The 23,546-nt window shown below is 34.9% G+C and overlaps 2 pseudogenes; both read left to right on the top strand.

Moving 5' to 3' along the window:
- The first annotated feature begins 16,618 nt into the window (after nt 1-16,618).
- LOC129025863 (glutamate dehydrogenase 1, mitochondrial-like) lies at nt 16,619-18,228 on the top strand (annotated as a pseudogene).
- Nucleotides 18,229-20,911: 2,683 nt separating this feature from the next.
- LOC134739084 (heat shock transcription factor, Y-linked-like) lies at nt 20,912-22,084 on the top strand (annotated as a pseudogene).
- Nucleotides 22,085-23,546: the final 1,462 nt, after the last annotated feature.

Raw genomic sequence — 23,546 nt, 5'->3', positions numbered from 1 at the left:
TTCAAAATGTTCTACTTATTTGCCAATGATGTCCTTCATTTTCTGTTTTTTAATTTGTCATCTCTTAGAGTCATAAATACATTTTTCACAGTTTACGAATTGCTGCTCTGCTTCCCAAGTGTCATTGTGTTTGTCATAGCCTTTCCACTGAAAGAAATACTCTGTCTTCCCATTTTTGTCTTGTCTTTTGTCAACAACAGTTTCAACCTCAAACTCCTGGGATGCCATGAAGGAAGAGATAGGATTGGAGCAATTACTGTGTCATTTTTCTTTCTGTCGAGTCTCCATATTGTCACTGCTTTCTGCCTCCATTGCTGCACCAGCCCTGGGTATGGATGAGCCTGTTCCACTTTGTGGCCACTGGTGTAGTAAAAGTTGTCTGAAGAAGGAGCTATGCTATGTACCTTAGTATCTCCTAACTTATTCCATGGTGTGACAGCTGAGGCTTCTGTTTATCATGCCAAGGTGTCTGGCTAGGTAGCCTCAGGTACTCCTACTTTCTGGTATGGTGCAGAGATCTTTCTTCCTGGCTATAACTCTTTGCTTTGTAGTTGCTCCAGTGATTATATTAAACATTCTAAAAGTAAAACACTTCTAAAATCACATTAGTTTATTCTCACTTAACATAGAAAACCCTTAATCCTTTATAGCATGCCCTACTTTATTTCAGTTATTGAGTTCTCAAAATTATAACAATATGCATTATATCTCAGAAACAGAAGCTAGTGAGTTTTTTTGATATAATAGTGTGTTAAATTATGTGGAGAACATATTGTGAAGCTGCATATTGTTAATCTTTTTATCTTTTATAATTGTTCTTATATTTATCTTTACTTTATTCTTTGTTTGTTAATAGTGCTGTTCAGTGTCCTTTCATTTTATCCTGGAATAATCCATAAGGCATTTCTTAAATGGTTGTCTACTGGCAAAAGAATGTGACTTTTATTTGGGAATTTCATAACTTCACCCTCACTTTTGATGGACACTTTGTTTAAACATTACTTTTCTCTTTCAAACTTTTTCTTACTGCACTTGGAATATATGAGTCTTCTCTGAATTTTCAGATAAGAGATTCCCCTATTATTTGTGAGGGTTTTTTGTACATTACTAGTCAAGATTTCTCTTTCTGCTTTCAAGATTCTCTTTGCCTTTGTTTTAGACAGTTTAACTATCATGTATATTTGAATGTGTTTCTTTGAGTTTATTTTACTTGGAGTTTGTTGCGTTTCTTAGTTATTTATTACCTTAAATTTGTGACATGTTTGACCACTTTTTTAGCCTCCCTATTTGTTGGTCTCTTCTTGAATTTCCAAAATGCATAAGTAGATCTGCTTGATGGTGTCACAATGGTTTCTAGACTGTTTTCACATTTTCTTATTTTTTTTCTCTTCTTGACTTAATAATTTCATTTGCCTCTTTTATTCAATTCGCTGACATTTTGTTCTATAGGCTCAAGTCTCCTTTTAAATGTCTGTAGTAATTATTTATTTATTTATTTATTTGAGATGGAGTCTTTCTCTGTCACCGGGCTGGAGTGCAGTGGCAAAATCTTGGCTCACTCCAACCTCTGCATACTGGATTCAAATGATTCTCCTGCCTCAGCCTCTTGAGTAGCTGGGACTACAGATATTTGTCACCACACTCAGCTAATTTGTGTATTTTTAGTACAGATGGAGTTTCATCATGTTCCCCAGAATAGTCATGACTTCTTGACCTTATGATCTGCCACCTAGTCCTCCCGAAATGCTGGGATTGCATGCCTCTAGTAATTTTTTTTTTTTTTTTTTGTGGTTTTAGTAGAGATGGAGTTTCACCATGTTAGTCCGGATGGTTTCAATCTCCTGACCTCTTGATTCACCCAACTCTGTCTCCCAATGTGCTGGGATTACCGGTGTGAGCCACCACGCCCAGCTGTGAATTTTTATGTCAGTTGTTTTATTTTCATCTCCAGAATTTTTTTTTCCTGAGAGCCACTGAACCTGGCCCAGAATTTTTTTCTAAGTTTGAAAATAAGTTGGCATGCTTTCCTAAGAACCTGTATTATTTTAGTTTCAATCTCTGTTTCTTTGAACATAAAGTAAGACATGCATAGACATCACATTTGTGAATTTTCCTTCCAAAGATGCATTTGTGCCAGTCTTTGTTTTTATGCAAGAGCTCACATTTACTGTTATTACAAGTAAAAAAATTACTTACTGTGACATTTACTTACTTTTTTATATGTTCTTTTTCTTATTTGATCCTCAGTTACTCCTTTGTCCATTAAAAAAGTTAAAGTTTTAAAATTTTTTTCTGTATTTTCATGTGATAATTAATTATATTTGGACTTTAATTATATTCTTAACATAATATAGACTTTGAATAACATTAAATTGTTTGAATAATCAAAATTTTAATTTCAACAATATAAGTATATTCTGCTCTTATACTTTTCTTTCTCAATATAACTTGTCTCAGATTGTATCTGTACACCCTGAGTGTCCATTATAGTAAATTTGTAACTTTTTATGTGATAGCTGCCTATGAGGTCTGTAATAGCAATAGCTAAATTTGCCAGGATTGCAATAGCATTTTTTTTTTAAGGGAAAGTTTAATCACAGATTATTTTAGCTTTTCTATATCTAGACATTTTTTGTTTGAGTATCATTTTTACAAGATATAGATTTTCTTCATTTCTCCAAAGTGTTTTTTTTTAGTTATTGATAGCTTAGAATGCATTCCATTAACACATTAACATTATCAATAAGAGCAATATAAAAACTATTATTTAAAAAAAAACTGGATCTGTATTAACAAATCTGTTGTATTGTCTATTGTATGAAATAACTGTATTCTTGCTTTCAACAACTAAAAATTTTGTTTGTGACCAATTCCAGGCATTTTTCAACCAAGAGTGACTTCTGAGTTTGGCAAAACAGAAATAAATATGTTTCATCAATTCTTTACTTACCTTCTAGAGAGACTACAACAAAAACAATAAATTAGCAAACAAGTGCTTCTTCACTCCTCCCTGAATTAGGAACGAAGGCCTGAAACGGAAAATGAAAATTTCAATTTTGAAGCCTTCGTCTGTGCCTGGGAGGCAGTATGGCAATCCAAAAAGATATTTACTACTTTGAAATTGTCTCTTTTGATGGTTTGCTTGGTTGATACAAACTACTTATTTACAGTGTACAGACAGTTTTTGATTAGTTTGATGTTTCCTTGAATGGTTTGAAGCTGCCAACCCTGCAGTTTTGCCTTTATTTTTATTTGAGAAGCACTGATTATTTTATAATCTCAGAGGTTATTTTTATTTAGGAGATCTATGATTTGTCCTATGAAAATTTTGTTTAAAATATTTAAATTGAATTTTACACTTTTAATTTGTGTTTCTAATTGTTAGGTTTTTGTTTTAGTGGTTACGGTATGAAGTTTTTTGTTTGCTTTTAATTAATTGATGCTATCAATTTCATATAAAAGGCAAGGGCAATATTCTCTATTATGAATTACATCTTGGTTTTATGTAAAACATGTATACAATTATTTGTTTCCAAAGCGACTTTCAAGTACATATCTAAATAAAACAATAACGGAATAATTATGTAGGCATGCAGCAAGATCTACAAGTGTGATGATCTCTGACAGAAGCCTGAATAAATTGTTTGAAAAACAACCAGGTCACTATGGATGAAGCAGAATGTCGAAGGAAAATGATTGTAGACAATGAGTTATATGGGTAACTCACAGTCATTGTGATTGTCTAGGGTTTCCATAGGTCAGTAGATTTTACTTTAGTTTCACTTTAAGCCAAGTTCATGACTGGAAGTGGAAGTGGTAACATTGTTACTAGCATCTAGTGTCAAGAGGCTAGAAATGCGGTTGAATACCTTAAAATCTAGTCTCAGGCACCTTTGAGCAATTAACAGTATTCAACTATGTCTCCAGAAAATTGTGAAAAAAAAAAGAAGAAGCACACTTTTAGAAAACATTGATTTTATATTTTCAAGGTTACTTAACTCAATCTTTGGTTTCTGTAAATCTGAAGGATTTTAAGAAGCTCCTGTAAATGTCAGTTGATTCAAGTTAGGGTAAGTGTTAATAAAGTGAAGTCAGTTCAGTTAATCAATGATTAGAAAGTAAAGTATAGGCTAGGTGCAGTGGCTATAATCCCAGTATTTTGGGAGGCCAAAGTGGGCCGATCACAAGGTCAGGACATCAAGATCATCCTGGCTAACATGGTGAAACTTTGTCTCTACTAATAATACAAAAAAAAAAAATCAGCTGTGCATGGTGACAGGTGCCTGTAGTCCCAGGTACTCAGGAGACTGAGGCAGGAGAATGGCGTGGACCCAGGGGGTGGAGTTTGCAGTAAGCCGAGGTGGTGCCACTGCACTCCAGCCTGGGTGACAGAGCAAGACTCCATCTCTGGAAAAAAAAAAAAAAGAAAGTAAACTATTTCATTTTTTCTCCCCCTTTCTTTTCCATTAATTTAAAATATTTCTGTAAAACACGAATATAGCAAAATAAAACCCTAGGCACACTTTTTTTTGGGGATGCCATGGAGAACACTCAATGGCTTTTGGGATAGAACTAATCTTGAATACAACTGGAAGTCATACAGAATACAGATGTATATAAGTGCATTAGTGCACTTCATTATGCATACAGACTGGGCATAATGATTGTCATAAGACAATATTAAATGTTTCTTATGACATAAAAGTTGCTAAGATTTTACAATAACCAAGCCAAATGGAAACTGAGATTTCAAGGATTATAGCCAGGGTTAGAGAATTCTAGCTGTTGAGTAGAATGAAAGCTCAAGCATCTTCTAGGAGAGGCCATCACTGTTGCCATAAACAGCATGGGGATTATCTCTGCAGAAACAGGTGAAAAGGCTGATGGCAGCATGAATCTCATTCTTCCTGGATGCAGAAACATAATTTGAGATTATCTGAATGGCAGGGCTGAATGACCTGGAACTCAAACAGGGATAAAAGATTCCCCTGGCTTATTACATTGTGGTAAGACAAAAATAAAACAAGAGCTGTGGCCCTTCAGTGTGCACAGACCTAGGAGCTCTCAAAGCCAGGGAGGGCTGTCACACCCTTTGTGGCTTTGGGTTTTCCAGCATCTCCAAGTTTCTGAGTTTCACTACCTTCCCCAGTATCAGCTGTGGAAGCTGCTTGCAGTAGGACTGGTCCAGCTCCAGCTTTTCAATTATCTAGCAGTTCTGTTGGCAACTAAAACTTCCTGGCCTGATATAGCTGGCATGACTGACCTTGTTTAGCAGCTGGAGCACACACTTGCTCATACACCCCTCACCACTCATCCATGTTTCTCCTTGGCAGGTGATAAACCCTAGCTGTTAATGCCAGATGAGTGCAGCATGTCAGATAGTGTGTGTAGAACAACTTAGCAGGCCCGATTAAAGCTCAGGGAAAGGCACCACAGGCCACAGAGGTTTTCATCTGGCAAATTGATGCCCCTAAAATCCCATAGCAATAAAAGCAATAGCTGGTTATTTTTAAATGACTTACTTCTTTTGGTTCTTGAAATAATGACTATTCAGTGTCCTACATTTTGGTATCTTTTAAACTCTTTTGCAAATGATTATATTTGAAAATTCTTACAAAATCAAATTTGAAAGATTATTATTTGCATTGAATCACTTTATCCATCTTATGTACACTGTATTTTTTTTTAAGACAGAGTTTCAGTTTTGTCATCCAAGCTGGACTGCAATGGCATTTTCTCAGCTCACTGTACCTCCTGCCTCTGCCTCCTGTGGGGCTGAAATTACAAGCACCCACCACGGTGCCCAGCATGGCATTGGAGATCAGATTAGCATTCTCCTAGTAGGTTATGAAGCTTACTTATGAAAGAGCATTTCTAATTCCTGGACTTTGATGTTTTGTACTTATATAATTTCTTATTGAGAGTCACTTTTGCTCAGTATTATAATATGATGAGCAGCATTTCTGGCATTTTCTGCTAAATGCAATAGTAACATCCATTTTCTGTGGTTGAAATACCCTAATAAGTTTGTGTCTCGTGGAATCTAAATTGTTGACATTTACTATTCTAGAGAGTTCTGAAGAAGAAATTAAAAACCACATTTTAAAATTTTGCGGAGGCCAGGAGGGGTGGCTCACACCTGTAATCCAAGTACCTTTGAAGACTGAGGCAGGAGGATCATCTGAGTTTAGGAGTTGTAGACCAGCCTGGTCAATAGGGTGAAACCTCATCTTCACTAAAATTACACACATACACACATAGAAAAATCAGCTGGGCATGGTGGTGGACAGATGTAATCCCAGCTACTTGGGAGGCTGAGGCAGGAAAATTGCTTAAATCTGGGAGGTGGAGTTTGCAGTGAGCTGAGATCACACCATTGCACTCCAGCCTGTATGACAAGAGCAAACCTCTGTCTTAAAAAACATGTGCAGAAATTTTATATGAGATCTCATTTTTCTCTAATTTTTGGCTATTCCAACATCCTGAAATTTTCTCTAACTTGCTGCTATTCTAACATTCTGTAATTTGTGAAAAATACCAGGGTGTCCTGCATGTACCATGGAACTTAATATAAAACAATACTAAATTAATTAAATGCAAATAATTTTTTTTTCTGGATGTGAGGTTATAATAGCTTTGAAATGTGTGCCACACTTTATTTAAAACATTTTGTAATTACAAATCAGCGTTGTCACAAACTTCATTGAAATGCAAATGAGTAGCATATATCAATCTTTAATTGATTGAATTTCTTTTCTTTTCTTTTTAGAATGAAATCTCATGCTGTCTCTTTGGCTGGAGTGCAGTGCTGCAATCTTAGCACACTACAACCCCCTGCCTCCCAGCTTCATGTGTTTATTCTTCCTCAGCTTCTTGAATAGCTGAGAATATAGATGCACACCACCACACCTGATTGATTTTTACCATATTGGCCATGCTTGTCTCAAGCTCCAGAACTCAAGTACTCTGCCTCCCTTGGCCTCCAAAAGTATAGGAATTACATGTGTGAATCACCATGCCTGGCCCCTGACTGAATTTCTAATTCAAAAAAAATGTGTCTTGCAAAACCTTATTTTCCATGTTATATTTTTGATGTGTTTCTTTATATATCTCATTATTAAAGAAAATGGTACAATTTTAATGTATTTTCTTGTAAGTGAAAATGAATTTATTTTTATTAATATGTAATTAAAATAGTAAGTATATTTAGCGTGTTTTTTTTTTTGCTGTGTGTAAAGTTATGAGGTTGTAGAAATTTCTTTAAAAAACAAATTTGGATAATTAATTACATTACTTGATTGTACTCAGGTTATTTTCCACAGGATTTTCTTTTGTAAGAAAATTCAAAATTTCTTCAAGATACATTGAGATGTTCAATTATGTGAAATAAACTTAAAGGTATTTTCTTTGAAAAGAAAGTTTTTGTAACCTATATTTTCTACCAATAACATGTGATTATTTTTTCTAACATACTAGAAATTATTTTTTTTCATTTTCCCTGCACCTAAAGTTCAACTGCAGTATATGACAAGCAAAGAACTGTTAACAGAGAAGGCTGTTCCAGTCTGTAAGTCACCCATTACCATCAACCCTGGTTTTGAGCTACCTGCAGCACCAGCTGTTGGCTGTGTAAAAAATCTCACAGTGATGCTAGACTATTTGACTGAAACATATTACATAGACAAAGTAAAAACTGTGAGTATTTTAAATTATAAAGCAGTTTTGTTCATTAATCATACTTTTGTTTAAAATTCTGTTGTTTCATTTAGAAAAATTAACTCATGGTTTCCTTTGTTTTGGGTCAACTAGTTTACCATTTTGTAGTCACCAGGTATATAATTAAAACCATTTAAGTAAGAGAACATTAATTTTTTAATAAGCATGTATTTCTTAACTTCTCTCCTATAGTTGGTTTTGGTACTTTACCACAGTGGGTTTTATTTACTCGTATGCGAAAAAAAGACATTAATCCTTTAGGGTAACAAGAAACCTAATTTAATGCTACAAAATTTTATATTAAAAATATATTCATGAAAAAGATTTTCATAACCCAAATGTTAATGTTGCTTAATGTATTTTAATTATATTCTGAGAGGTATTTTTAAAAAAAATCATAATGTGAGAACAGAACATTTGAGTGCATTCTGTTACTTTTAAATGTCCATATTAGTTAAGCAAAATGGGTGGCAATGTTGAAATCTTACACAAAACTGAAACTCAGAGTAAGTAAGTTAACAAGTAATAAGAGGAAGTTTAGTTGATTTCAAGAGAAACCTGAGGGTTAAGAATATAATTAACAACAGCATTCTGTACAGATATTTAATTGGAAATATGAAATTATATTTGTTTATGTTTTTTTCTGTATGGGTATATTTTTTAGTACATTGTAGGAGTTTGTAGCTAAACTGACTTCTTGAAAGTTCAGATCTTTATGTGTTCTGTAGGATCTATGTAGACAGAAAAATTTTTTTTGAAAACACTTTTTTTGTTATTTTCTTTAACTATTGTATTGGAATAGTAAATATATGTTTAACCAAACATTATTTTTGTTAAACTATTTAGCCATTGTTTTCTTGTGATTAGTATATATTTTCAAATATATAAGAGGACATGCGGTAAAAACTATGAACTTGTCACCAATAATATATTTCTGGTCCAGAGATTTTCTTTTAGGTATATGCACATCTCCAAACACTTACCTTTTTTTTTTTTTTACAGAAATGAGCATATGCAATATGCAATATGGTTAACTTTGTTTTGCACTTAGTCACACACCTGTCAATACATGAAGATCTGTTTAATTCTCTTTTGTAGCTACATAACTTGCAGTTCAACATGCTCTAATTTATGCAATCCACTTCTGAGACGGAGTGATGTGTAAGTTGTATTCAGTTTTACAAAAAGTAGCATTTACAATTTTCATAGGTATTTTAAAGATACCATCTGTCTTCTTCTCACAATAAAACTGTGAACATATATAAAGCAATTATCACTATTAGCTGAGGAAGAAAGTGATAATTATGTGAATGTTATAGTTTTTATGAGTTGGAACAATAATTTAAATGAAGTGCTCAGTTAAAACTGAGAAAAACCTAATGTTCTACTTATATAATGTTCTGATGAAAGTGTATTGGATAGATTTATTTTAAGTGCAAAAGTTTTTTAATATATAAAGTCATAACGATTAATGCTAAGTCTCTTTTTAACACATGAGAATTTAATATTACATCATTGTGTATGACTCTTTCTAAGAAAATTGTTACAAAAGCAATGCCATTAAAAAGTGTGGACTTAAAAATTCTGTATTTAATAGTCTTTATAATAGCCTGTATTTAATAGTTTTTATAATAGCCTGTATTTAATAGCCATTATAGTGGCTCACATTGATGATGTAAAAGTTTAAAGTACTCTTTCAAAATGGCTATGTTAACCTTATAAAATAAATTTCACAGTCCAATTAAGAGAACAATGGAAAAAATCATTATTTTTGTTGCAAAAGCATTCATTTTTCATAGCTTGTGAAGCACTCAGTGAGTAGGACTATCTGCCCCCTGTTGGACCCTGCCCACCAAAAAGATTGCTGGGACTCAGAGAAGCTGCTGCTACTTTTCACATAAATTCTGTGATCCAGCAACTATACCTGATCCTAGTCATCAGAAACAGTTTTTCTACAATTGAAAAAACAGTGATAAAGATGATGATTGTTCAAAGATGAGAAACAAAATTGTAAGGTAAGTTTTAATTATTTTTTTTAATATTCTGATAGTAGATACTGTTGTTCTTCCTGAGATTAGTGTACTTTAATGAGACTTTTATCAGGACTGCATTTTGATGATACGGCTAGAATATGTATGATACTATGACTGGCATATTTATTGTGCTCACTATCTAGTAACTTGAAATTTTAGTGAATAATAATTATCACTTTTTGTTTGTTTGTTTTCAAACCATGGTAGATGTAATCACATTTGTATGACCTGGTAAATGAAATTCAGCTTTCGAATAATGAGATTTTTTTTTTTTAAGATGAAGTCTCATTCTGACACCCAGGCTGGAGTGCAGTGATGCAATCTCAGCTCACTGCAAGCTCTGCCTCCTGGCTTCATGCCATTCTCCTGCCTAAGCTTCCCAAGTAGCTGGGACTACAGGCGCCCACTATCAAACCTGGCTATATTGTTTTTCAATTTTTAGTAGGGATGGGGTTTCACTGTGAGCCAGGGTGGTCTCCTGACTTCTTGATCCACCTGTCTCAGCCTCCCAAAGCACTGGGATTACAGGCATGAGCCACCATGACAGGCCTTTTATTTTTAATAATTATATTCACATTTTTTTTAAAGTAGGCATTTTTTGTTTTTTTTTTTTTTACTGTTGTTCTGTCTGTGTCATATAAGCTGTGCTTATTTTTTGGATTCTCTGAATATTTTTCTCAAATTAAGGTTTTTTCTGCAAAGGAAAAAAATTGTTTTTGAGATAATGCTACATGGACCTGTTGGCAACATGATATAACTATTAAAATCAGGCTGCTAAGAGTATAAAAGCATCTGGTTGAAAATAAAAAGTATCTGATTGAAAATAAAGCAGAAAAAAAGTTAGGTTTTAGTGGCAGTTTGCATATTTAAGATATAGCTATTAAGTAAGTGAACCGAGAAAACTTTAATTTTGGAAACATTTGTACTCAAGTAATTTATCATTCCGTTACTTTTTTGCATAGATATTGACAGAAACTAAATAAAGAAATTAGAATACTTTAACTGTAGTAAATAATTCTTAAATTTCTGTTTATCTTCCTCAGTGATCAGAAATAGTTTGGTTTTCAAATAGCATCTCAGCACTTATCATCAATGGAGATTAAAACACAAACTTTCCTCTGCCTTTCTAGATCTGATACATCACACCATGCAGTCATTGCAACCTTGGCAGTGTTTCTTTTATTAGAATCTCCATATGGGATGTTCACTAACACTTGATTAACAGCCACTAACAAACAGCAACAACAAAAAAGTAAAATTCAAGTCCTGGTATTGTAGTTGGTTTTACCCCTAGGGTTTTGAATTTAAAACAGATAGTGATGGTTAATTATACTGACAAAAAGTGAATGAGGCACACAGAATATAAAATTCTAATAAAGTCTCCATCTTTGCTCTTGGTTGCTTATGCTTTATGTTTTCTTAGCACTTCACTGCGGCGTGCATGTCTGCCTAGCTAATTTTTCTATGCGATGAACTTCATCAGGGCATATACTGGATATTGTTTATTTTTGTATCAATAACCTCAGGTGTAGAGAAAAACATATAGAAACATGATAGATATGTGTAAAATAACATTATTTTTCCCTGTAGCTACAAGGAAATTATGACCTTTGGAGCTCCTGTGTATGTTCTCATTCCTTCCACAACTAGTTTAACAGCCATATTTGTTGTGTGGTAATAATTCCAAATACATCACATAAATTATATCATGAAATCTGTAAAAATACATTATACTCACAAGAGGACACTGAATTCTAGGGGAACAAACTATCTTATTCCTCATAAGTTATTTATCTCAGAGCACATAGCCATCAGTGTCTGTGTCAGTAATGTTTTCTGATTTGCAACAAATAAGAGACTTTAACATACACAGATTCTGCAAACAGATTTCTGCAAACGTATATTAAGATGTTTGAAAACAAAAACAAATCAATACGACCATAAAATATAACAAATTTAAAGCCGTTGGAGTATATTATCTGCTTACAGAGCATTTATATTTTATTAAATATTTATGTAGGGGAAAAGTAAACTACACAGGAGGAGAGGTAAGAATTATATTTACATACTCCATCATTGTAAATCAGAGCTTGAGCAGACACAAATTATAGTATTTAAGAGGCTCCTGGAGCCAATCCCCTATAAATCAAAGGATTGCTATATGTAAATATTTTAAGCTTTGGTAAGAAAATATTGCTTAAGTTTGTGATGGCATAATCACCCTAATGATGTTAATTATTATTTACTTATCTTTTTATAAATAAATTTAAAAGGTTATAAACCTTAAAATTATTATTAAATTGTTTTAATGTTTGCTCAGGGAATGTGAACATTTTACATGTTCTCTGTTTATGGTATGTTAACATAATTAAGCACTTGCTATTTAAATAATTTTTTTTCTTTTTTTTGGCCAATAGAAATGATTTGAGTATGAATAAAAAGGTGCATTTACATTCAGTGATTATTTTGAATTTCCTTGGGAGTTGGATATGGGACCTTACATAGAAGCAGACATTGCAAAGCTGGAAGAGAATACTGTCAAATCAGAAAATCAGTTGATTTAACAGAAAGAGTAACCTGAAAATAAAACTACAAAGATCACAAAATGCAGACTTTTAAGTGTGCCTGTATACTGTGGTCAAGCAAGCAGTAGGCATTATTGTTCTTATATTATTCAAAAAATGGTAGGATGATAACTGAGATTCCTGGTATAAATTTGATGATGAAGATTTAACAGGATTTAAAATGGATGATGATAGAGAAATTTTATCGAAGGCCTTTTCTGCATCTATTGAGATAACCATGTGGTTTTTGTCTTTGGTTCTGTTTATATGATGGTTTGCATTTATTGATTTGTGCATATTGAACCAGCTTTGCATCCCAGGGATGAAGCCCACTTGATCATGATGGGTAGGTTTTTGATATGCTGCTGGATTCGGTTTGCCAGTATTTTATTCAGGATTTTTGCATCGCTATTCATCAGGGATATTGGTCTGAAATTCTCTTTTTTGTATATATGTCTCTGCTAGGATTTGGTATCAGGATGATGCTGGCTTCATAAAATGAGTTGGGGAGGATTCTCTCTTTTTCTATTGATTGGAATAGTTTCAGAAGGAATGGTACCAACTCCTCTTTGTGCCTCTGGTAGAATTCGGCTAAGAATCCATCTGGTCCTGGACTTTTTTTGGTTGATAGGCTATTAACTGCTACTTCAATTTCAGAGCCTGTTATTGGTCTATTCAGGAATTCAACTTCTTCCTGCTTTAGTTTTGGGAGTGTGTATGTGTCCAGGAATTTATCCATTTCTTCTAGATTTTCTAGTTCTTTGGTGTAGAGGTGTTTAAAGTATTCTCTGAAAATACTTAAATGTTAGACCTAAAACCATAAAAACCCTAGAAGAAAACCTAGGCAATACAAGACATAAGCATGGACAAGGACTTCATGTCTAAAACACCAAAAGCAGTGGAAACAAATGCCAAAATTGACAAATGGCTTCTGATTAAACTAAGGAGCTTCTGCACAGACAAAGAAATTACCATCAGAGTGAACAGGCAACCTATAGAATGGAAGAAAATTTTTGCAATCTCCTCATCTGACAAAGGGCTAATATGCAGAATATACAAAGAAATTAAACAAATTTACAAGAAAAAATCAAACAACCCCATCGAAAAGTGGGCAAAGGATATAAACAGATGCTTCTCAAAAGAAAACATTTATGCAGCAAAAAGACACATGGAAAAATGCCCATTATCACTGGCCATTAGACAAATGCAAATCAAAACCACAATGACAGACCATCTCACACCAGTTAGAATGGTGATTATTAAAAGTCAGGAAACAACAGTTGTTGGAGTGGATGTGGAGAAATAGAAAAACTGTTACACTGTTGGTGGGACTGTAAACTAGTTCAACCATTGTGGAAGACAGTGTGGTGACTCCTCAAGGGTCTAGAACTGGAAATATCATTTGATCCAGCCATCCCATTATGGGGTATATACACAAAGGATTATAAATCATGCTGCTATAAAGACATATGCACACGTATGTTTATTGTGGCAGTATTCACAGTAGTGAAGTCTTGGAACCAACCCAAATGTCCATCAATGATAGACTGGATTAAGAACATGTGGCACATATATACCATGGAATACTTATGCAGCCATAAAAAATGATGAGTTCATGTCCTTTGTAGGGACATGGATAAAGCTGGAAACCATCATTATGAGCAAACTATAGCCAAGGACAGAAAACCAAACACCACATGTTCTCACTCATATGTGGGAATTGAACAATGAGAACACTTGGACACAGGATGGGGAACATCACAAAATGAGGCCTGTCATGGGATGGGGGGAGTGAGGAGTAGGGAGGGATAACATTAAGAGATATACCTAATATAAATGAGGAGTTAATGGGTGCAGCACACCAACATGGCACATATATACACATGTAACAAACCTGCACATTGTGCACATGTAATCTAGAACTTTAAGTGTAATGATAAAAAAAAGAAATTTTAAAAATTAGTGTTTTGATGGAGAGTACATGAATGTATTTGATCACACGCTGAAGTGCATGTCATATAGACAGCAGAAGAGGTGATAAAATGCTTACATAGTTTTGAAATAATAAACAAATGGACATGATTGATGAAGAAGATGAGATGATAAGACATATATTATGGCTAACTTTTGCAAGACCATATCATATCATCATGTCACCTGCCTTTGAGAAAAGTGTATGGTAAAAAAAAAAAAAAAAATGACATTTATTCCTAAGTGAAAGCAATAAAGTTGAGTATTTGCAGTTTGTGAAAGAACTGCTTACTTGTAATGGTGTTTATTTAAACCCTGCTCATGCTAAGCTTTTAGATTAGCTTCTTAGTAATAAAAATAATGTGTGCTTGGCTTCTACGATTCTTTACAAGGCATCAACATGTTTTTAATACTTTTCTTCAGTCTTCTTTTTGCTTTTTTCATAGAATCATTAGGCTTAATTTATGTGACTGTGTTGCGTTTCTGGTTTAGTTATTTTAAATTAAAAAATTTAAGATATATTTACCTCAGAATAGTGGACATTAATGCATGGATATATGAAAAGCATTTATTTATTATACCAGTTATTATTTTTTACTCAAGCATTAGTTTAAAATGTGGGTTAGTGAAGTGGTAAGATCATCAGTAAAATCTAGTGTTAACTAATAAGAATTATGTTAAGAAAGAGCTTTAAAATACAACTGTTTTTGACTGTATAGGTACTTTTTATTCAAAGAGCAGAATTATTTTTCTGCCTGAATCAAAATAAATTACTATGATTAGTACACAGATTGCTGCTATATTCCTCATTATCACTGTATTTTACATTTTAAAAAACTAATTTGTGTTCCTCCCAGTGACTGGTATATGTCTTTGGATTTTACTCATAGGGAATTGTAATTGGTTTGGTTGTCTATTATACTGCTTTACATTTTCCTAACCATAAAAATATTATTTCAAATTTTAAATACATTAAACATTTTTGCAGTAATTGTGAGAGAATTCTTCATAAACTTAAAATTGTCTAATCTAAGTGTGTGTTTATTATTTCAAAATTGGTTCTTACTCCAATAACTTTGTATTGCACCTTTTTCCAGTGTATCATTAAGTATGAAGCTTTACCTTTACTAAATAAAATATTAAGTAATAATTAAAAAGATAATAACATATTTTAGCTGAGGTTTTCTTGCTCATATTAATAATTCCAATAATTTGGAAGGCCAAGGCATAAAGATCGCTTGAGGCTAAGAATTTTGAACCTGGTTTGGCAAAATAACAAAACACAATCTCTACGAAAGTTTTTACAAATCAGGAAGATATGGTAGCTCACACCAGTAACCTTAGCAATCTATAAGTCCATGGTGGGTGGATCACTTCAGGCCAATAAATTGAGGCTGGCCTGAACAATATAGCAGGATTCTGTCTATAAAAATTATTAAAATAATTAAAGAAATTGAATAATTATCTGAGCCTGCTGGCCTTTTCCTGGAGAACCAGCAAACTGGGAGACTGAAGCTACAAGAACATGCGTATCACAGGCTGCCCCTAAGGAGATCAGACAGATACCTGATTCTTTTACGTAGCTAAGTGGATACAGCCTACTTTACGTTTATCTTTTTCATGTAAAAATGCTTATTTTCTTGCCTTTTTATGACTATAGGTAGGCTTGTTGTTTGGAGTCAGAAGACAGCTTTAGCTGAGCCATCTCCCCCTGAAAACACAAGGCATTCTTCCTCCCTACACAGTCACCCATCTTAGCAACCCAAAATGCTCAGCCAGAATTTGACTTAGATTTTCCTATATTTAATGTGATTTTGTCTTCTTATTCTCCCATTAACGATCTCTTTTCTCCACACTCATGTCCCATCTTTTGCTACTGTCAGTAATCATTCAACCCCTCCCATCACAAAAGAAGCATATACTCCCTTCAGATAGAGCAACATGAAAATTCTCCAGAAAAGTAAAAAATTAAAAAATATATATATTTTAATTTTGCACTTTTTTTAATTTAAAAAAACGGTCAAAATTCAGGAACCATATGCATCTGGTAGGAGACGGGTTTTATCTTCACAAAGAATTTACTGATGTGAACATTTTTGTTACATAATATTAGTAGAAAAATATCTGAATTAAGCAAGAACAAAAAACTGCAAAACCTGGGGTGAAGCCCTGCTGCTGTCCCGGGCCGGCCCCGCTGCCCTGGACTCAGCGGCTGCCCACTCTGCTGCGTTGCTGGGCCAGACCCGGGGACAGTCCACCCCAACCCCGCAGTCGGGGCTCGCATTGGCCGCCTGGAGCCACTAAAGCGAGGCGGTGGCCGACCTCTAGGACGACCACAACTTCTTCAAGATGGTGGAGGGCTTCTTCAATTGCGGCGCCAGCATCGTGGAGGACAACCTGGTGGAGGACCTGAGGACCTGGGAGAGCGAGAAGCAGAAGGAGAACAGGCTGTGCGGCATCCTGTGGATAATCAAGCCCTGCAACCATGTGCTGAGTCTCTCCTTCCGCATCGGGCAAGACACGGCTCCTGGGAGGTCATCTAAGGTTACCCGGCCCAGCACAGCCAGCACCGCATGCCGTGCAAGGGAAGTGTCCATTACAGCACTGATGTGAGTGTAGATGAAGTAAAAGCTTTGGCTTCTCTGATGACACACAAGTGTGCGGTGGTTGATGTGCCATTTGGGGGTGCTAAAGTTGGTATTAAGATCAATCCCAAGAACTATACTAGTAATGAATTGGAAAAGATCACAGGGAGCTTCACCATGGAGCTGGCAAAGAAGGACTTTATTGGTCGTGGCATTGATGTGCCTGCTCCAGACCTGAGCACAGGTGAGAGGGAGATGTCCTGGATCACTGATGCCTATGCCAGTACCATAGAACACTATGACATTAATACACAAGCTCATGTTACTGGTAAACCCATCAGCCAAGGGGTAATCCATGGACGCATCTCTGCTACTGGCCATGGTGTCTTTCATGGGATTGAAAACATCATCAATGAAGCTTCTTACATGAGCATTTTAGGAATGACACCAGGGTTTGGAGATAAAACATTTGTCGTTCAGGGATTTGGTAATCTGGGCCTAAACTCTATGAGATATTTACATCGGTTTGGTGCTAAATGTATTGATGTTGGTGAGTCTGAAGGGAGTATATGGAATCCAGGTGGTATTTACCCAAAGGAAGTGGAAGACTTCAAATTGCAACGTGGGTCCATTCTGGGCTTCCCCAAGGCAAAGCCCTATGAAGGAAGCATCTTGGCAGCCAACTGTGACATACTGATCCCAGCTGCCAGTGAGAAGCAGTTGACCAAATCCAATGAACCCAGAGTCAAAGGCAATATCATTGCTGAAGGTGCCAAGGGGCCAACAACTCCAGAAGCTGACAAGATCTTCCTGGAGGGAAACATAATTGTTATTCCAGATCTCTACTTGAATGCTGGAGGAATGACAGTATCTTACTTTGAGTGGCTGAAGAATCTAAATCATGTCAGCTGTAGCCGTTTGACTTTCAAATATGAAAGGGATTCTAACTACCACTTGCTTAAGTCTGTTCAAGAGAGTTTAGAAAGACAATTTGGAAAGCATGGTGGAACTATTCCCATTGTACCCACGGCAGAGTTCCAAGACAGGACACCGGGTGCATCTGAGAAAGACATCAAGCACTCTGGCTTGGTGTACACAATGGAGCGTTTTGCGAGGCAAATCATGTACACAGACAGGAAGTATAACCTTGGATTGGACCTGAGAACAGCTGCTTATGTCAATACCATTGAGAAAGTCTTCAAAGTGTACAATGAAGCTGGTGTGACCTTCACATAGATGGATCATGGCTGACTTCCTCACTATCCTCTTCACGTGTAACTTCTGCAGACTTATCACAAGTTTACATGCAACTACAGAAATCCCTTTCTCTCCTGACTCATTAATAATGGATACCATTCTCAACAATCAATCCAAATCAGCCCGTTAAGGAGAAATAAGTTAAGGTTAGAGGATCATGTACAAGCTGAGTGTGAAAGTAGAAGTCACCTACACCAGAGAGCCATTTTGGTATTTTGCCTTCAAATAAAAAGCCTCCTCCATCTCGCTGTGCAGTCTTGCTCCGTGGCTTTTCTCAACACAATCAGTGCTAGTGCTGGGGAAGGGAGAGTCAAGAGCAGTCAGTTGCTTACTTATTTTGCTCTGGATGAGTCTGGGACATGCTGTAACTGTAACACATTTAAGAAGTAGGTTTGTGGCCTTTTCAAAAGGTGGCATGGTCGTCAAGTGAGTTCTTAGTATTTTATATCAGCAGAATAACTCAATTCTGCAGGTTGCAAACAAATACAAAAGCTGTTTCTGTTTATGAATTTTATTATTTTAGAATAGAATAAGTACACGCTGCTGTAATAAAATTGTCTTTAATCACTTAACAAGCCTAACCTTGACTCAAATAGTGAATGCCTATAAAAATAATAAATGAAAAAAACTAGTATTTTTATATCATAAAACAATATTATTTATAGCTTATCATTCATGTATTGTTGTCCAGCAAACATTAAAAGCCCTGTGGATAATTAAGTTTTCTTCATAACATGCAAAATGTTGGAGGCTATTTTCGTTAAAACAGTCAGAATTTGCTTACTATAATTAAGACACATAGTCCAAAGAATGCAGGAAACTTTTTATCATGTTAACTAATTGTTCTCTTTTGAAGATCTATGGTGACTAAACTATAATTCAAGTAGAGTGTCCCAGAAAAAAAAACACTTTGGCTCCCTGTTTGGAGTCTGGCAGGCTCTGAGCATTGCCAATGACCCCTACTCACCTGACTTTGTATCCTCTCCTTTTAGAGGCTTTCCGTTCTGCACCCAGCTTCCCTAACAGAGAGCTGAAAACAACCTTGGGTTGAGTGTTTCATTTGGGAGTTATTTTGCCATGGCCTTTTGAACAGTAGTGTTCCCATGAAGTGCTAGATAATACATGTGCAAGAATCAGCTTTTTTTTTTTTTAAACTATAACACCTTTCAGAAATTTCTAACTACTTTGTAACTGCATGGCTTAAAGTGTTGATAAAAGCAGTTATTTAAAGTCTACGTTTTCCAAAAAAAAAAAAAAAAAAAAAACCCAAAACCTAAAGGATATTAAACCAAGACAATCTTCTTACAATGACACCTCTTTCCAGTATGAGAGAACTACCTCCTACGATATGAGAAATATCTATATTTTATTTCTTTCTTCTACACGCATTCAACACTTATCAATGCCAGAGTTGAAATTTTAATATGTCAAATTTCAACCATAAAGATATAAAAAGTCTTACTGCTAATGCAGCATTGTTATTTTATTCAATATTAACATTACATTATAAATTCAAATCCTGCTTAATAATGATAACAATTATTTGCAGGACACAAAGATTATTCCTTACAAAATCGTTTTTATAGAGATTATGTTCTTGGAGCCAAATAAAAATTTTACTGCTTAGACAAACGTACATACTTACTTTTCTTACATTTTCTTGTTGTTATTATTTTTATTGTTATTATTATTTATTTACATCTCCTATTCTTTGGGATCTCCTTACAAGTAAATCACCTTCATTTAAAATCTCTTTTGTTGTTAAGGTTTGTCAGATATTTACAGACATACCAAATAAAATCATTATTTATTTTTCTGATATGACTGAAAAAGGTTTTGAAGAGATATGCATATAAATAACTTTTTATTCTGAAACATAATTCGTTAGTTTTATTTGCAATTGTTCTCCCCTTGATTTATCAAGGTAAGTTTCACATAATGAAAAATTACATTTGAGTATACAATTCAATGGAATTTAATATGTTTATGATGTTGTACAATCATCATCTATCTTTAGTTCCTAAATGTTTCTATTGCCCAGCAGGAAACTCCATACCTACTAAACAGTTCTTTTTATTTCCCAGCCTCTGATAACCAGTAACCTACTTTTTTCTCTATGGCTGTCTTTTTACCACATTGGTTTTGCACTGCAACAGTTTTCAATCTGACATGCCAAAGTCATAGAGGTTTTAAAATCGTTCATTGTTGTTTTCCTTTTCTTTTTTCTTTTTTTTTTTTTTTTCATTTTGCAATTACCAGGACCTATTCTCCTCTCACCAATCTAATAAGAATGTCCGTGTCAGGGAGAGAATTACATTTATTTCAGGGATTGAGGACATTATTTTCTTATTTATTTAAATGCTGCTACAGGGATATGATTTTGCAGCCTACAATGTGTAAGTGAGCAGTCTATATTTTATTTTCACTGGATACGTTTCTCAGACTGGGAAGGAAACACTTTTGGCCAGATTTTTGTTGATTGCTAGGAGACTAAAGTCCTCTTGTGATGTCTTTGCTATTCAGCTTGACATATACTAGAGTGATGCTTTAGATTGCCTTACCTGCATAGACCTTCTGAAGCTGCGTTTGAAGCTTCAGTCTTGAAAACTATACAGGCTGGAAGAGTATCTAAAGAAATATTTATTTGAGATGGCACATGTTTCTTCAGAAACTCAAGTTGTTTCTCCCAGAGATGAATTAGTTGATTCAGAAGCCTCTGCTAGATCTCCACTGTGTAAATACACATTCCTTGGGGACTCAGACTTAAGGTCAATGATTGAAGAAAATGCTGTTTAGGTTTTTTCACAAGAATCCTTGTTAAAATGGCCATGTGACACAGTGTGTGTTTCTGAGCCAGATAAAGGTAATGATTTTTTTTTCTGTGATCTTCCCCAGGAAATATCAGAAAATATTTGAGAGTGACCAATTCAAGTCTATTCTATGGGATGAGAATGGAACTTGCAGAGTGATTAATGAAGAACTCATCAAGAAAGAAATTTTGGATAGAAAGACTCCTTACAGAATATTTCAAGATGACAGAATCAAAAGATTTGTTTGACAGGTCAGCCTTTATGGATTTAGTAAAATTTGACAGAATTTTCAAAGATCTGCCTTTGTAGCCACCTTTCTTGCAGAAGAGAATGAATCCGTTGTCTTAAGCAAGATATTTAACATATTTCAGTTACCACCTTACATAGAGTATATATGTAATTTTACTTTGTACATCAGTAAATATGTTAATGCATGCAGTAAGGCCAGATTTTGAAAATTATATAAAATACTAAGGTAAATTTTTTTTTAATTTTTTGAAATTATTGAGTTCAGCTTGAGCTTTAACCTTCCAGCATTTTAAGAAATTTTGCTAACAACTTTGAATCTTACCAGTGAAATCAAAATAAATCTACCAAAGCCACTTAATGCAATGTTACTATTAATATATAACATGTTTTCACTTGAGGCCTTAACAACTTTAGTGCTTTTTTCCCAAAAGCACTTTCTTAAAAATAGTAAACCAAGTTCATGAATTATTTGATGATATTAAGTTTGTGTGATGAAACAGAAATCTGATATTTTAAGTGTTTGTTATTGTCACTTGTCTCAACAAATTGCAACAGATCAGCATGCTATTTTAAATCAGTTGACCACTATTCATATGCATTCTCATAGCACCTGCATCCAAGCAAGTGGCCACATTGTGAATTTCATTACAACCACAACTTCTCAATACCACAACCTATCTCCCTTGCAAAACGGTTTTCTGGAGCTGATAGTGGAACCATCTGCTCTTCCAACAAGATATCCTGTGGTATTAGTCAACGAGGCTCCACATCCTAACCTGCTACCAGTAGGCAAACCATGGTTGCAAATGCCTACGATACCTGATACATCAGCTGTCCCTCATTCCAGGCTAGATCTTCAACCATCAGAACTGGACAAATATCACCCTAATTACAAATGATCTTCCATTAAAACAGTATCAGATTATGCATGACAACAGAGAATAACATTTACATAGACCAAAAAAACCCTAAAAATATCTGCAATTATCTTACTGAAAAATAAAACTGCATGTCAACTTATATGTTTGCTTTTTCTTTATTTCTCAAAGTATAGTTAAAAGTAAAATGGTGTTTTCTTTCTGTGTCAGGCTATTGTACTACTTCCTATAAAAATATATGTGGGCTTTTTGATTATTTGTAAGGAAATTTGATGTGCTCCTTTGTAAGTTAAGTAGTTTAGTTCTTTAAAGAGGAAAAAATAATAAGGTATTTGGGTCCACTTGCTGCTGAAACAACATGGTACCACTGCCTGGGTAATTTGTAGAAAGGCTTATTTTGCTCATGGTTCTAGAGGTGGGGAAGTCAAGGGGCTGCATCTCATGAGATCTTCTTTCTATGTTACAACATGCAGGTGGACCTTATCTGGTGAAGGGCATGAGATGAACAGAAAATCGGGACCAAACTCATCCTTCATCAAAGCTCACTCACGAAATAACTAATTTGTTCTCCAGATAACACCATCAATTCAGTCATGAGGTTAAACACATGGCTAATCAACTCTCAAAAGTCCTACCTCCCAACATTATCACAATGAACACAGAATTTCAATGTGAAATTTGGAGAGGACATACAAAACCATGAGAGTAGGCAAGGGAAAGGAAACAACTGCAGTTAGGAAAAAGTAGTAAGTGACTTCTCAGGTAGTCTGGCATAAATCAAATAGGGCATAAATTTGGATGGCACAAAGGGAATAGATGCTCACATAAACACACACAGACACACATACAGAGAACATTTAGAGAAAGGTTAACACACACTATATACTTCAGTATTTTCTCAGTTACATTTCCTCAGTTGTTTTAACTTTAGATTTTAGTTGGCAAAGATTTTCTTCATTGCAATTCATACGTAGTGAGCTCAGTGTCCATGATCACAATTATTTGTGTCATCACTTGAATAATAAGATTTACATCATATTACGCTCTTGGATTGCATCACTGTCAGCACATGGTGGAATTTTACAGCTGGAATTAACAGAACAACATTTGATCTTATATCAAAGCATTCCAACATGCTTGTGACTTTCATTACCTCCTGCTAGAGTCCACCTTTCATGTTTTCTAATGCACATTTCTTTACCTTTTTTTTTTTTTCTCTGAGAACTTCTCCCTGTGTTACCCCAGATGGAGAGCAGTGGCATTATTTCAGCTCACTGCAACCTCAACCTCTGGGTTCAAGCAATTCTTGTGCCTCAACCTTTGAGCAGGTAAAATTATATATGCCCACCACGCTGGGCTAATTTTTATATTTTTAGTAGAAATGGGGTTTCAACATTGTGGCCAGGATGGTCTTGAACTCCTGGCTGCATGTGATCCACCCACCATGGCCCCCAAAAGTGCTGAGATTACAAGCTTGAGCCAC

Source organism: Pongo pygmaeus, chromosome Y (genome assembly GCF_028885625.2).
Source record: "Pongo pygmaeus isolate AG05252 chromosome Y, NHGRI_mPonPyg2-v2.0_pri, whole genome shotgun sequence".
In the NCBI taxonomy this organism is placed as follows: Eukaryota; Metazoa; Chordata; class Mammalia; order Primates; family Hominidae; genus Pongo; species Pongo pygmaeus.
This window is presented reverse-complemented; position numbering and strand designations above follow the sequence as displayed.